Source organism: Vipera berus (assembly GCF_964194415.1).
Source record: "Vipera berus genome assembly, chromosome: 2".
Classification (NCBI taxonomy): domain Eukaryota; kingdom Metazoa; phylum Chordata; class Lepidosauria; order Squamata; family Viperidae; genus Vipera; species Vipera berus.
The window spans coordinates 137,302,645-137,318,105 of NC_138203.1; the positions used below are offsets into that span (position 1 = coordinate 137,302,645).

At 38.9% G+C, this 15,461-nt stretch overlaps 1 protein-coding gene across 1 annotated transcript in view; it reads left to right on the forward strand.

The window, feature by feature from the left end:
• Positions 1-15,461, forward strand: part of AGAP2 (ArfGAP with GTPase domain, ankyrin repeat and PH domain 2) — a 169,396-nt gene that overhangs the window by 19,975 nt on the left and 133,960 nt on the right. The gene's annotated exons all lie outside the window — the stretch shown is intronic.

Here is a 15,461-nt window from a genome sequence, read left to right on the forward strand (position 1 = left end):
AAACAAAAGAAATCTGCAACTTTGGTGGGCACTGAACTGTGATGTTATTTTATTTTACTTTGTTTTTTAATTGAAAGGGGACATCCTGAAGTTGAATATTTGCTGGACTGAATTTTAGGGAGCGAGAGTGTTCTGGAATCAAACACATATGTTCAATGGAAATGCCACATTCCAGAATTAAGAACATTCACAATAAAATCAGAGACATCTGACAAGCCTGACACAGGGCCAGATAAGTGGAACAGGAAGCACCCACAAGATGCTAAAGCCATCCCTACTCATTAAAGTTGTAGTTAATTGCTTCACATGTATATGGTCCCAGTTTTGGTCTTTGGTTTCTTCTGCAAAAAGCATCCCAAAGCAGGACTAAGATAGATCTCCCTCGGCTTCATCTTGGATTGCCATGGAACTGGGTTGGATAAGCCAATGATCTGAATCAGTTTAAGATACCTTATTTCTGTAACCAGTTTCCAGATGTAGCCCAGGTGAACAACAGAAAGCCGAAACTAGAGGGGAAAGTTTGGATTGTATCTCTGTCAGGTTTACTACACCTTTCCTCATTGTTTTAATAAGATTCTCTCCTTAGGCATCTCCACTGATTAATCTTCAACAAACATCCATTCTTACATAGTGGGTTCCTTAAGGTTTGGTACTAATAATTTAAAAATGATGTTTCAAGTACCAGAAGTTTTAGGATGTTTTCACAAGATTGTACTATGGTGACTTGACCATGACTGTACTCTACTAGAGTCATGGCTTTTCAGGAATTTTAAGCCTTGTAAGAAATCTGTTTTCTGGACTTTACTGTTTCAACTAAGCAATTGGTTCTGCTCAAGGTTGCCTTTAGTTTGGGTCTTAGCTTCATTTTGCTGGCAACTCTCTTTCAACAAGAAAGACCTATCCTATGGCTGTCACTGCAAAGTCTTTGGCCAGAGTCACTACCTTCAAGTTCTTGATGTTGAAATCCCAGTGTATTTGGAAGATGTCAGATTGTAAAGGATTTTTTCTCTCTCTCACTGACAGAGGGCCTACGGGATTTCAGAGGAGACATTAAGCACAATATACAAAGCACCACGCCTTGCCACTGACCTGTGGCTTTGCAGCACAGGCAAGACAAATGTGTGCATTTCTTGGGTTGGTTCAGGAAAGGCTGCTCTAAAGACATGGTCAGGAGGAGAAACTGAAAGGGGGTAACCTATAGTTTTTGGGCATGCTGAAAGAAACTTGGGGAGACAGGTAGCAGGAGGAGACAAATAGCAGAGTTATGTAAAGCAGAGGAAGAAAGGTGTAGAAAAAGTGACAAAGAGAACGTGCTATCAAGGTCAGGAAGATAGAGAACATAAAGGGAAAAAAATCAACTTTAAATTAATGTGCACTATATAATATCATTGCAGAGGGCTACTGTTTCAATTTCCATGATCTGAAGAAGCTGACAACACAGAAGCACTGATTCAAATGGTAAATCTGAATTCTTTCCTGTGGGCTGGCTCCTTATTAATCGGCTTGGTCACACTTTACCAGGTTTCGGTGTGCAACAGTGTTCTCTAGCCAGCTCTCTCAAGATTTTCTGGACCCCAATTCCCATATTTCCTAGCCAGCAGAGCAGTATTCATTAAAATTCATGGAAGCTGTAATACATCATATCTGGAGGACATTAGGTTGGAGATCACTGCTGTGTAATAAGCTTTTGAAAATTATTTGAATGAGAGGAGGTGTATAATTTATCCAAGATTGGTATTCATGCACCTGATACTCACCTCTAATTTCCCAGCTCTAAATCTCCTGCGCCTCCACTGGTCAGCTGTCTTTTTAACATACTGGTAGTTCTCAACTTATGACAGGACTGAACAAAGGGACCTGCCCTTACGATCATCAGTGTCCCACAGTCACATGATGATAGTTCAGGCACTTGGCAACCAGCGTGTATTTTATGATTGTTGCAGATTCTTAAGGCCATGTCATTGCCATTTGTAACCTTCCCAGATGGCTTCCATCAATGAGTAACCATGTGATTCGCTTAATGACAATACAATTTACTGAACCATTGCAGCAAAAGAGGTTGTAAAATTGGGTGTGATCGCATGTTGCCTTGCTTAACAATTGCACCGCTTACCAGTGAATTTTCTGGTCCTTATTGTGTAATCGAGGACTACCGGTAGTTATATCCGACGTTAATTTGTTTCTAATTCTTCAGCATCTCATATTCCTTCTCATCTTGTTCCTTTCCCAACCCCATGACTCACTGTGTGAGTCAAGACTACTGTCTCCCATATGCAGCTGTCATTTCCCTCCACCTCTCAGCCTCCAGCTGTTCTTCCAACTCCTGGCTGGCACACTTGTTTTGCCAGTTTTCTGTTACACCATTTCTCTCATCTCCCATGGAAAAGCAAGGCTACTGAAAGATTTGGCTTGCTACCTAGCCTTGCACTTTTCTTACACCAACTTCTTATGTCCAGCGGATCATCCACTTAGCCTTGGCTTCCACCATAAAGAATACATATCTGCCACCCTCCCTCTTTTTTTCCCCCTTCTACCATCCCAGTCATGCTGCATCTGCTGCTCTAGACAATTGCTGCCATCTCCCACATAGCAACCTAATGTTCTGCTGCCATGACAACCGGACAGCGTGGGAAGGATGGAGGGTTGCTAAGAATGATATGTGGCACCTTTCTCTGAGGTGATTCAGCCATAGCTTGAGTACAGTAGTACCCTCAACATGACAGTGGAAAGAATCTTGATTAGGGAGAGATTTATATGAAACATTAAATACCTTTATTACAAGTCTACTTTTTCCCCCCAAAAGCACAGGTTTTGACTTCGACTAGGCAAAAAACTCCACAACTGTCTACAACACAATCTTAGCTTTTAAAACGGAATTATGACATGAAAATCTCTAATCTTTGGAAACAGATTCAGGTTGTTCTCTCTGAGTGAGTTTGGCAGAGCATCATATGAGGCATATATTTTGTTTTGTTTTGTTTCCCCATCTTGCCATTTTGTTGCCCTAATAAAGCTGATTTATATACAGATGATTCTAAGTGTAGCATTTGGCATCCTTTTTCAGAAAATTCTGTTTGCTGGTAATAGGAAGTATTTCTGTTCAGGTGGAACCTTTGAAAACTGTTGTTGGTTAAAATCATGCCAGGTTAGATAAATAATCATGCATAAAGCAGTTTCCAATGTTCTAGGAAGATGTGCAAAATAGGATCACATAATGTCTCCCATAAAGTTGGGTGTGTCCCAAAAAAACTCCTCCAAAATGCTATCCATTTTTCTTTTCCATGTGGTAAAAGGAAAAATGATTAAATATATGGGAAGTCACACTGTTTGCTATATAATTTTAATTAAATAGGCCACCTACTTATCTTCACAATCAAGAATACTGAATAAACCAGAATTGCTAGATTGATATAGCAAGCCAAGCCATAACACTTTGTTTACAATAATTTTAAATTAACACATTTTTTTTGTCTTGGCCTTGCCTGTCCTTTTGTCTTAATCTCACCATATTTTTCAGTCTGACCAGTCTGCCATTCAGGTGTATATTGAATAGTTATAAGCGAATTTTCATGAGGAAGCTATGTCTGGACTCATCCATTCTGCTAATCCATAATGCAATTTGTGCCTTGCAGCCACTGTGGTTTATGAACCATGTTTTATAGTTTGGCATGCTGTGTGAATCCAGCAAGTACTGGTTTAATCAGTAAATAATGATTAAGCAAATCAAGAGTAGTGTGATGCATAAAGTCAGTCTGTTGGTCTTCTGTCAGCTGGCATGTTGACCTTGAAGATAAGTAGACATATCTCTCTCATGTACACACATAGTCATTTGAATATTGTTACATTTTCCACAGGCACATCTTAAAACAGCAGTTGAATCTTCCAGTTATGGAGTAGGGGGAAATCTCTGTTTTCATATACACAATATAAATGATCCAAAGTAAAAAAAAGTACAGACTAATTTATTTAATTTTAATCAGTTATTCTCAGTGCAGCTTCCATCACCCTCTCTTGTTCTATACAATATGAATACACATTTGTGCTTATTCATCATTCTCCTGTGTTCAACCTGGCCTTGCCCATTATAAATAGCATTACAAAATTGTCCTTAATTTCTTGGATCTGGTAGACTCAGTGGTGGTTATTGTGCTGTACCTGCTGAGGGCAGGTGTGTAAATCTGGATAACTCAGCTCATTTATCACTGAGATTTTGGGGGAAATAGAGGAGCAGGATATCTGGATATATTCTCTCCTATCTCCTACTTAGAGGTGACATGGGAAGAGAACTTAAGACAAGCCATTCTTCCATTCCCAAATTTGAAATCTGATGTGCTTCATTTTTTAAAAAAAAATTCATTTGCAGTCCTGGTTTGCCAGATGGAGTTGCAAATCTGGCTTGCCTGGTTGAATCCTGAGGCCTGCTGTGTGGGCTTTGTGCCCTCCTGTGATTCATCTCTTCTGCTACCCTCAAATGTGCCAGTGAGATAGGGAGTAGGGTGGGTAGAGAAATGCCAGTCTGCGGAAAAGATAGAAAGAAAAAAAATCTGGAGACAGAATAATATACGGTAGTCCAGATTAATATCTCTAAAATCCAACAGCAAAATCAATGAGTTCAAACAGAGAGAACGCCAAGCCTTCTAAATTGTAGATTTCACCTAAATTCTGCCCTTGGGTTGCACATCTGGGAAAACCTTTAAACTGCAGCATCCTGGCTCTGGCTAGCCATACCTGAGGATGTATAATTATTTCCAGATTCGAAAACTAATACCAAGAGTCTGAAGCTAGAGTGTGAAGTATGCCAAGCAGAATGTACTGCTCTCTGCTAACAATGGAAAGGCAAAAGGGCAAGCTTTCTGGTATTTGTAGTAGACTAGAGCAATCATACTGACCATAGACTAGAGCCAGGAGTAGGCAACCTCGGCTCTTTTATGACTCATGGACTTCAACTCCCAGAATTCCTGAGTTGAAGTCCACGAGTCATAAAAGAGCCGAGGTTGCCTACCCCTGGACTAGACTATAGTATAATTAGTGAGGGGCTTAGCATGTTATGTGAACTTATTCACTGTGGTTTATTTATTAAGTTGTAGTTAAACAAGCACTATTTTAATGCAGTATTTGAACCCAGTCATTGCCTAGGTTTTATTCTATTCTACTTTGTGTCTGAAGAGGGCTCTACATTCAACAGCAAGCGTTCCTTAACTCAAAATCGAGCAACCCATGCCTCTTTTTTTGTGCCCCTGCCTTTTCTGATTAGAATTGCTGAAAAGCTTAACAGTTGGGGTTTTTTTAAGGACAATTTTCCCCAAACCCTGGAAAATGAAAATTTAAAAATCCCTGGCTTGCTTATTTACACCAGCAGTCTAGCCACTGAAGCCCTCACTTCTCCCGGAAGAATTGGGATTCCAGCTACCAAAATCTTGCATGTTCCTAATGTAATCTCTCTTGAGAAAGCTGAAACTTCAGTGCTGTTGTTTTTTTTCCAGTACAGGTCCTTCAGAATTATTTTAATATATTTTGCCAGGAATTCAGGAACTTTGCAAATAATTTTCTCCCTTAAATATCAGCAGGTAATTGAGGTTTTATAGTTAAGGCCATCACTCAGGAAGAGAAACGGCCAATTCTTATTCCATCTCTCTATAAGCTATTATCTATAAAGGTGGAATATATCAAATATACCATTGGGAATATACTGCAAACATGCTATCTCAAATGCTGATAGCAGTTTCAGAAGAGGGTACTTTAGATTGGGAAAACCATTGGAAAAGGAAATACGTTTAAAACAAGCAAGCATCGTTTCACCTGTATTGTGATCCTGATTGGAATTAGATAGGCTTCCACTAGTATTGTCTGAAGAAAGATGGTTGTATCAAAATCTTAAATTATTCTAGCATTACAAATGACAACAAAAGAGAAAAAAATCTGAGTGGGTCTGTTAACAGAAATGATTAAAGCAAGGGTGGGGTTTTTTTGTGTTTGTTTTTTTGCTGTTTCTCACATTTGGAATAAGTTGTTGGCTTTCTCATAAAATGGCTGACACAGGAAACTTTGCCTATTAACAAAATGGCTGCTGATCAGCATAGCAGTCATAAAATAGAGATTTGCTGGAAGGAAAAGAGCTGACCATCTCCTACAACTTTTCCCATTTCCCAAGGATTTTCTTTAAGAATCTGTTTCTCTCCTGTGTTTTTCTTAGCAGAAGGCACATTTTCAAAGTATTTTGACCAAAAGCCATCTAGGTCTGTAATTTTTCATCTTAGTACCACTTACTGTAATGTGGTGTCCAAATATATTCTTGTAAATATTCATCATGCTAGCTAGATCTTGGAATTTTGTCTGCAGTTCACCTGCTTTCTAGTTATTTTTTGCTTAATTCAAATGAACTTAAGAAAAGAAAAATAGGCAGAGAGCCTTAAAGGAGTTGTCCAGAGTCATCACATTGCATATTCTTAGTTAAGATGTCAAATTATTTTCCTTGTGACTTTTGGACAACGAATATTAATCGAAGCTGATCGACACAATATCCTGCTTGCAGAAAATGTTGCAGAAAGTGCCGGGTCTTTAAAAAAAGAGCACCCCCCCCAATATAACATTTTTGAAAAGGTCATACCACACAGCAGAACTGACATTTTTAATGGGATGTAGCGGTTGGCATTACATTTGTCAACTTGGGAGAGACAAGTTGGTGGAGAGACAAGACAGTGTGTAACACGAAAACCTTAAAGAGGATTATAAAGCACATTATGCTTGTAAATCCAGCCTTGCTTTCTATTATTAGGTAGTCATGCAGAATGCCTTTCTTCTTGGCCATCATAATAGTTGGTGATGTCATAAACAAGACTTTGTGACTTCATGGAAGACGGAAGGTCTCAAGTACGTTTGGAGAACTTGGCTGAGGAAGGTGTGAAATGCCCATTTGTTGCTTGGGGCGTCTTGTGCAGGAGTGTATCAGACACACAAACTTTCCCCACAACATTCCAGCCCCTTTAAGGACGTCCTTGTCTCGTGTGTGCGGGGGCGAGGGCTGTGCTTTGTTGCGATGCATGGTAGGGAGGGGAGGGAGGCGTGTGGCAGAGCGTGACTGAGAGTCCCATCCCACACAACTTGCTTCCTTACCTGTCAAAAGCTGACAGGCGGATGGGGAAACCAGCCCCCTAGAACAGCTCCAAGGGAGGAGGGGGGATGGAGGAGAGCAGGGAAGACAGTGAATTCTCAGCGGCTTTTCAGTGTAAAAAAATATATGGATTTTTTTTGCTAAGGGGGAGCAGGTAAGATGAGTCTGCTTTAAGCAGGGCAGAAGGCAGGGATGAGGCAATCTGCTGCTGGGGGCTAATCTAGGGGTCCCATTAAGGGCAACAAATAATTTGCCCATTACATAATTTGTTATTTTGTTAGGGATGTTGTTTGAATTTTCCACCTCACATCTCAAAAAGTCTTAGATCGTCTCTGGAACTGCTCTCCAAGCTTTTCAGGTGTAGATCCACGGTTGAGAATTCTGGAAGTCCAATCAGGTTGGGAAACACTGCTGTTTTTATAATATGGGACTACTGGTAGTCCTCAGGTTATGACCTCAATGGGGGCCAAAATTTATGTTGCTAAGTGAGACAGATGTTAAGTGAATTCGGCCCCACTTTACGACCTTGTTAATTGTTAAGTGAATCACCACAGTTGTTAAGTTAGTAATGCAGTTAAGTGAATTTGGTTTCCCTATTGAGTTTGCTTGTCAGAACGTTGCAAAAGGTGATCCCATGACCCTGGAGCATTGCAAATATGAATATAAATATAAATCAGTTGCCAAGTGTGACCATGGAGACGCCTGCAGCAGTCATAAGTGTGGAAAACGGTCATAAGTCACTTTTTTCAGTGCTGCCGTAACTTTGAACGGTCATTAAGTAAGCTGTTGTAAGTCAAGGGCTACCTATACAGTATTTTTACTTACGTTATCTTATTATTTACATTATCTTGACATCTTTGAAATACTTTTGTTAGATAGTTCAGTTTTACCATTTCCATATGCAAATATCCATAAAACTCCCTCCCTCCTCACTTTTGGAAGGTCCTTAAAAGATAGCTTCATTTTACTGACACCCCCTCCCCCCTCCCCCACAATCCTGGCTAGGATTTATTGGTGCCTGCCATAGGGAAAATTGATTTATGGTTATTAATTTTTTTAAATATAGAATTTAGATTTATTTTATTTATTCCATCATTAAAATACATAACAGAGTTGAAGGATTTAGGACAGCAACAGTAACCCAAGCTACATAGTAAACTGATATGCAAGATGAGATTCAGCAAGTACAGTAAACCCTGATTTTAGCTTGTCATAGCCACTTCAAAATACACTACAGCCATGAATTCACTAGGCAATATTAGACAAACCATTTTCTCAGCCATAATTCTGCTTATTTTTAACCAGATGAGAAGATACATAAATGTCTTCTATGGGAAGTTCATTACCATGAAGTAACTTCTGAGTTTCATTTTAGTATTCATATTTGGCTTTGCACATTCTTTTAATGCCTTTGTGTTTGAAAATTCTAATAGGCAGGGGGTGGAGATGAGATGATGCCTTAATAATTTAAGGATGGGAAAGATCATCACATTCAAATGAGCACTTCAGATATAATGCTCTTGAATAGTGACTTTTCACTATGATATGACTGCATATCATTGAAAAATAATATGCCGAAGAGATGAGAATCCATATGTGAGTCAGTAAGAAGTAGGAAAACTAGAATGGCTGCTTTCTGAATTCATTAATGTGGAATAAAAATGCAGGATACTTTGTGTAACCTGTGTGGGATCTATGCTCTCTTTTACCCTCTTGCCTCACTTTTTAGCATGGTTCTCTTTTTTTTCCCTTTCTGTTCAGTCATGTTCAATTCTCAGAGACTGCCTGGACAAGTCATTGCAGTTTCCTTGGCAAGGTTTTTCAGAAGTAATTTGCCATTTCGCCCTTCTTAGGGCTGAGAGAGAGAGTGAATGGCTGGGATTGGAATTCACAAGTCTCCCAGTTTCTCACCTGGTGCTCTAACCACTGCACCAAGCTGGCTGTCAGTTATGTTTTATTTAATGGGTTTTCCAGCCTTGGTATCACTATTGCCTTGTTAGTTTGCCTTGACCCGAGAACTTGAAATGGAAGATCACAAAATCAAGTTTGAATAATTTGCTCAACTTAGTCAATCATGAAAATCAAGTGGAGCTTCCCTTCAGTTAGCAGTCCTAACACCAGTCTTGCTCACACTCCCCATCGTTTCCTATGATTCCAGTGCAAGAAAGAACTGTAACTGTCACCATTGATTCAGCCATAGCACAATGGATTGTGAATCCTTATCAACTTCTACGATTGCTCTTTTGAACCAACAGGCACAATACATTTTTGTATTGTTTAATACACAATCATCTGTATACCACCCTCTTTTAAAGACTCAAGAGCGGTTTACATAACAAGTTTACATAATATAAAATAACAAACATGATGATGATACCAACCTAGGTTTATCATTTAAATCCAAAGTTCAGCAAGACAATATTGTTTTTAAAGTCTTAATGAAAGGGAACAGAGGTAGTAAGTAGGCAGACTGCAAGAAGCAAAGAGTTCCATAATGGATGCGTTTGTGTGAGTGTGTGTGTGTGTGTGTGCCTCAGTTGAGTAGGCATGCCTCTGTACCATCACTCTTCTCACCTCAGGTAATGTGGGGACTCTAAGCAGACCTTCTAGAGACAGGCCAGGCTGAATTTGGGCAGTAAAGGTGATCCTGTAAATATTTGGCTGCCAGGCCATAGAGAACATAAGTCCTCAACTTACAACAATTCATTTAGTGATCATTTGTAGTTATGCCACTGAAAAAAATGACTTGTGACTGTTTGAAAGTTTCGACTTATTTGAAAGTTCTCTGCCCAAAAAATTGTCTTAAATTGGTTGCTAGGGAGAGCAACAATGTTAATGGACCTCAAATTATTATTTATATAACAAAAAATAATATTCAGAACATACTGGACTCCATTACACTTGTATACAAAAGGACTGTCAAAAATAACATTTTGTTGGAGATGTAATAAGGATAATACCTCTTTAAAACATGTTTTGACAATGTTGTATATTTATTACGTTTGGGGAGAATGTAGTGGATTATATAACTGTACACCAAAAGCTAACATTTTACTTAAAAGTTTTGTTTTTGAAAAAAAGGTGAATGTAGTTTGGTGCTCTGTAATTGCCAAGAAAATTTACAATTACATCATTGAATGCTTTCCAGGTGTTTTTGTCTGGCCCCACTAACAGATCTTTGAACTACTTTTCATCGATGACATATCTGATTGGTGGACAACAAAAATGCCTTTCTTAATCTTGGCATCAATTATTCTTGGAAACTTCTGTCTCAAATAATGAAAAACTTCACCTTCCGTGGATCATCACTTTCACAATTTTTTTCATCAGTTCTGAGTTTCATTTGAAGTAGAGCAAAATGTCTATTGAGATTCTTAGTTATCCAGGTCATGGTCGTCTACAGTTCTAAACTGAAGAAGCTTCTTGGATGGGAAGCAAAACATCTTCAAGCCACTACATGGAATTTGACAACCAGATAATATAAATGGATTTTCCATGCCCTTACTATAGCCAAAAGACTGAAGTTGCAGCATTGGAAAGATAAAAGTATGGCCCCTTTTACTCAATGGATAGAAGCCCTGGTTGCACTTCGCACCTAGGAATGGATTGCCTATAGATGAAGACTTTGTATAGGCAAGTATAATGAAATATGGTAATCATTTATACAAAATACAGTTGGTTAAAATATTATTCAGGTATGTATATATTTCTAATGCACATATAATTATCATAAACGCATTACAAATATATACATACTTGAATAATGTTTGCATTAGATAAATGTAGAATTGTAAATGTTTACCATTATAATGATTTATCATACTATGGGTATTTTTTCTCCTTGTCATATTTCTTTTGATTTTTGTTATTAATTGAAGAGCAATTAAAATTAATTTTAAAAATAGTGGTTGTCAGGCAGAACAAAAAGAAGCAATCTTTTTAGAAACTTAACTTCACTTGGATCCTAGGATCCAAAGGATAGTAAAACTCTGTTGTAATTCTTCACATATATACACATGATAATATGTTACATGTGAGAGTGTGTTATTTCATGTATACCGTATATCCATATCTGTCTAATATATTCAGATCAAATCTTCAACTCTGGCCATAGATCAACATAAAATACAACCAGGAAGAATTACCTCCGTTTCAATAATAACACTGACGAGATAAAAGATAACTAAAGGCTAGGATTGCTAACACAATACTAAAAAATCAAAATGCTAAGATAGCTCTATAGAAATTCATAATACTAAAACTATAGATTAATGGAGGGTCTCTGGAGCCAAAGAAAAATAAATAAATAAATAAATAAATAAATAAATAAATAAATAAATAAATAAATAATGCTAATGCCTCCTTAAGTAACACCAGCTGCCTGCAATTAGCCCAGGTTCACATCCCACCAGGCTCAAGGTTGACTCAGCCTTCCATCCTTCCGAGGTAGGTAAAATGAGGACCCAGATTGTTGGGGGCAATTAAGCTGACTTTGTAATAATGCCGCTTGGGGTGTGTGTGAAAGCCCTAATAAGCAGGCATATACATAGAATGAAGGCTACTGCTAAGCTTGTAAGCCGCCCTGAGTCTTCGGAGAAGGGTGGGATATAAATGGAATTAAAATAAATAAATAAATAAATAAATAAATAAATAAATAAATAAATAAATAAATAAAGTAGAGGAATTCTCATTACCTGTGCCCAGTACCCTTAATTATCTATCTACAAATTGTAATTTCTGGCCGGCAAGATCTAGTCGAAGTTGTATGTAATGAACGGTTCCTTACCTTGGAGGAGCAAATCAAGAAGAAAACTTTTATTATGACCTGTAACTTGTGTCCGTAAAGGAAGAATGAAAGCTTCCCAAGTAATAGTAGCCGCATCAAAAGACACGTTTATGATCTCAATAGCATTTGTGCAACACGGACAGGTTCTCATACACATGGGGAATTTCAGAACCATAGTAGAGGATGAACATGAAGCGCTAGCTATGGGAAAGGCTCTTTGCTGTGGAGGAGAAGCTGAGGAAATTATTTGCCCTGTTCCAAGCTGTGTGAGATCTGACAGGCTGGAATGTGGCTGTCAGCCATTTGAGGTAATCCAGACAGGAAACCAAGACCAGGAGTGCTAATAACATCTTTACAGGTTACAGTGACAGAATCTTGCCTCTTCCCTTGCCTTTATTTTCCAGAAAGCTAGGGAGAGTCTCTTCTGAAATGCTGTCTCTGCCCCCATTCTGCCTCCGGGCTGAGATACCTCTAGTCTGTTTGTTGCCTTGGCTGCGGCTCTTCCTCCTGTTTCCCAAGGTTATTCTCACAGCCCATTACATCATCTCAGAACCCCTCCCGAATTCCCAGAGGAATCTGAGTGCGGCCATGAGAACGGAATGCAGCTGGGTTAATCCCCTCTCCTGCTGGCAGCTCCCCAGATATCGGGAGAGGTGGCTGCATTTCCTTTTGTTTTATTTATAACCTGCCTTGACTACTTGTATAAATAGGTCAAAGCGGCGGCCACACTTAATACAGGTAGTCCTCAACGTACAACCACAATTGAGTCCAAAATTTGCTGCTGTTAAGTGAGACACTTGTTACGTTTTGCTCCATTTTACGACTTTCCTGGCCACATTTGTTGAGCGAATCACTGTAGTTGATGAGTTAGTAACCCGGTTGTTAACTGAATCTGGCTTCCCCATTGACTTTGCTCGTGAGAAGGTTGCCAAAGGTGATCACATGACCTGGGGGCACAGTCAGAAATATGAACAGTTGCCAAGCATCTGAATTTTGATCACACAATCATGGGGATGCTGCAAAAGTCATAACTGTGAAAAACGGTCATAAGTCACATTTTTCAGTGCTTTTGTAACTTTGAACAGTCACTAAATGAACTGTTGTAAGTTGAGGACTACCTGTAGTCCTTCCTCCTCCTATTTTCCTCACAACAGCAGCAACCCTGTGAGGCGGGCCAGGCTGAGAGAGAATGACTGGCCCAAAGTCATCCAGTTAGTTTTCATGGGTAAGGCAGAACTAGAACTCAGAGTTCTTCTGGTTCTAGCCTTATGCCTTAGCTTTAAAAGAATGGGGTAATGGTTATTTTAAAACTGGAACAGAGAGAGATAACCTCGCGATCTAAAGACCTACCTGTTCGAACAAGCCGGCCTGGCCTGATGGGTGATGGGTTTGGGTTTTATTGTTTTTATGTATTTTAACTTATTGTTATAGTTTTTGGGCATCTTGTTTAATCTCTTTTAACTTTTGTATTCTTGTTTTTTAACATGTATTGCCCTGTTCACCGCCCTGAGACCTACGGGAGAAGGGCGGTATACAAATAAAATTATTATTATTATTATTATTATTATTATTATTATTATTATTATTATTATTATTATTATTATTATTATTATTATTATTATTGTTGTTGTTGTTGTTGTTGTTGTTGTTGTTGTTGTTATTATTATTATTATTATTATTATTATTATTATTATTATTATTATTATTATTAAACTGCCTCAACTGTGGGCTGGTGATGAGTCAAAGGAGGACATTGGTTGAGGGGACACATGGACGAGCGCAGAAAAAGCTAGCAACAGAATATAGAGAGAGCTGTAAAGTTTAGAGGATTTATTTCATTCACATACATGTCCAATAAGAACAAGGCTGCAGTTCTGTCCACTCAGTCTATATGCACATGCCTGTGTGTTTCATCAAGCACAATGCTGAAATAAACAGCTTTTTTTCCACATATCTTCTAAACACCTTCTGGCCCTCAAACCTGTTGCTATTGTTGATGCCTAATTTTGCCCAGGATATTTCTTTACAGGGAGACCCTTCTTCAGGACTTTAGTGGGAGTGGAAATAGAAGATAAAGCCAGCAGGAACCAGGGACAATGTGGGTGGGTCGCTATGGAAACTCCAGCACCACTATCATTGCAGTAAAAGTTGCCATTCTTCAAGCCTCCTCCTCTTCCTGATATGGCACAATACTAGTTACTGCAGGAGATCCATGCTTGGCGGGGGGGGGGATAAGGAAAAAAAACCCTGAACTACTCTCCCCCTTCTGGAATATGAGATAGAAATGGGAGAAGGAACACTCTTTTAGTCAGCTTCCCCTAGTTTTCTATCTTTCACATGACTTGGATTTTGATATTCTGTAGAAAGCTGTGGTTGCAGAGCTGGAATAAGTTTTGTCAATAGTTAAATATTTCCTAGTTTTGGTTCATATTTATGACGATTGCTTTTGCGACCGTCTGACAAACAAAGCCAACAGGGAAGCCTGATTCCCTTTACAACCGTGTTACTAACTTAACAACTGCTGGGATTCACTTAACAACTGTGGCGAGAAAAGTTGTAAACCGGGGCAAAACTCAATAACTGTCTCATTTAACAACAGAAATGTTGGGCTCAATTGTAGTCGTAAGTCGAGGACTACCTGTATCTACTTTTCAGCATTCAGGTTTTCTTGATGTTGGATCTGGATTGCATGCAGCCAGACAAACATAGATGCGAGTGTCTGGAAGAAGCAAAATTACTCTTAGTTTCTCATTTTCCTCAGAATGAAACTAAGAGTAGTTTTGCTTATTGTAAAGAAATCCATGTTTGGCTGGCTGTTTCTTCTTTTCCTCCGTCATTTGGATTTGATCCTGTAATCAGCAAAGCATATTTAGTATGAAGCCTACCTGACATATAATAGATGACATGTCATAGATAATAGGAGTTTTTGATTTAATGTATCAACCAGCCATTATGGTATGAATCAAGCCTCTATCGCTTATTCCATGGCTAAAATCTGGATTGTTTTGTGTGTTTTGTGTGTAATCCCAGCAATTGTGTAAGGGGCATAAAGGAATATAATGTATAATGTATATATAATGTAATGGAATATAATGTAATGGGTGTAAAGGAACAGACACATTGACCTATAACCAGCCTACAAACCCCTCAGGATCTAAATCAACCGCACAGCCCACCAGAGACAACACTGACCCTCAACCAACCCACGGAAGTCCCTCCTCCACCCACCAGCAGTTCACCTCCCAATGACCCTGACCTGAGGTAACCTCCCCATCACGAGACCCATACTGATGACTCATACCTGACCCATCACAAGACCCATCACAAAACCCTCACTTGACACATCCACACCTGAAGGAAGAACACTGACACTGACATCCCCTAAACTCTGTGGAAGATGTTATCCAGCCTGGGTAACAAAATGTTCGGAAACCAACCCACTAGCTCGGAGAACAAGCTTTCATCCTCATAAAGGAATATATCTACATTATGTTCTCAAAGCGCGTATGGGTAACCTGATAAATCCAAGTTGCTTTGCATGACAACATCCCATAAACTCTAAAT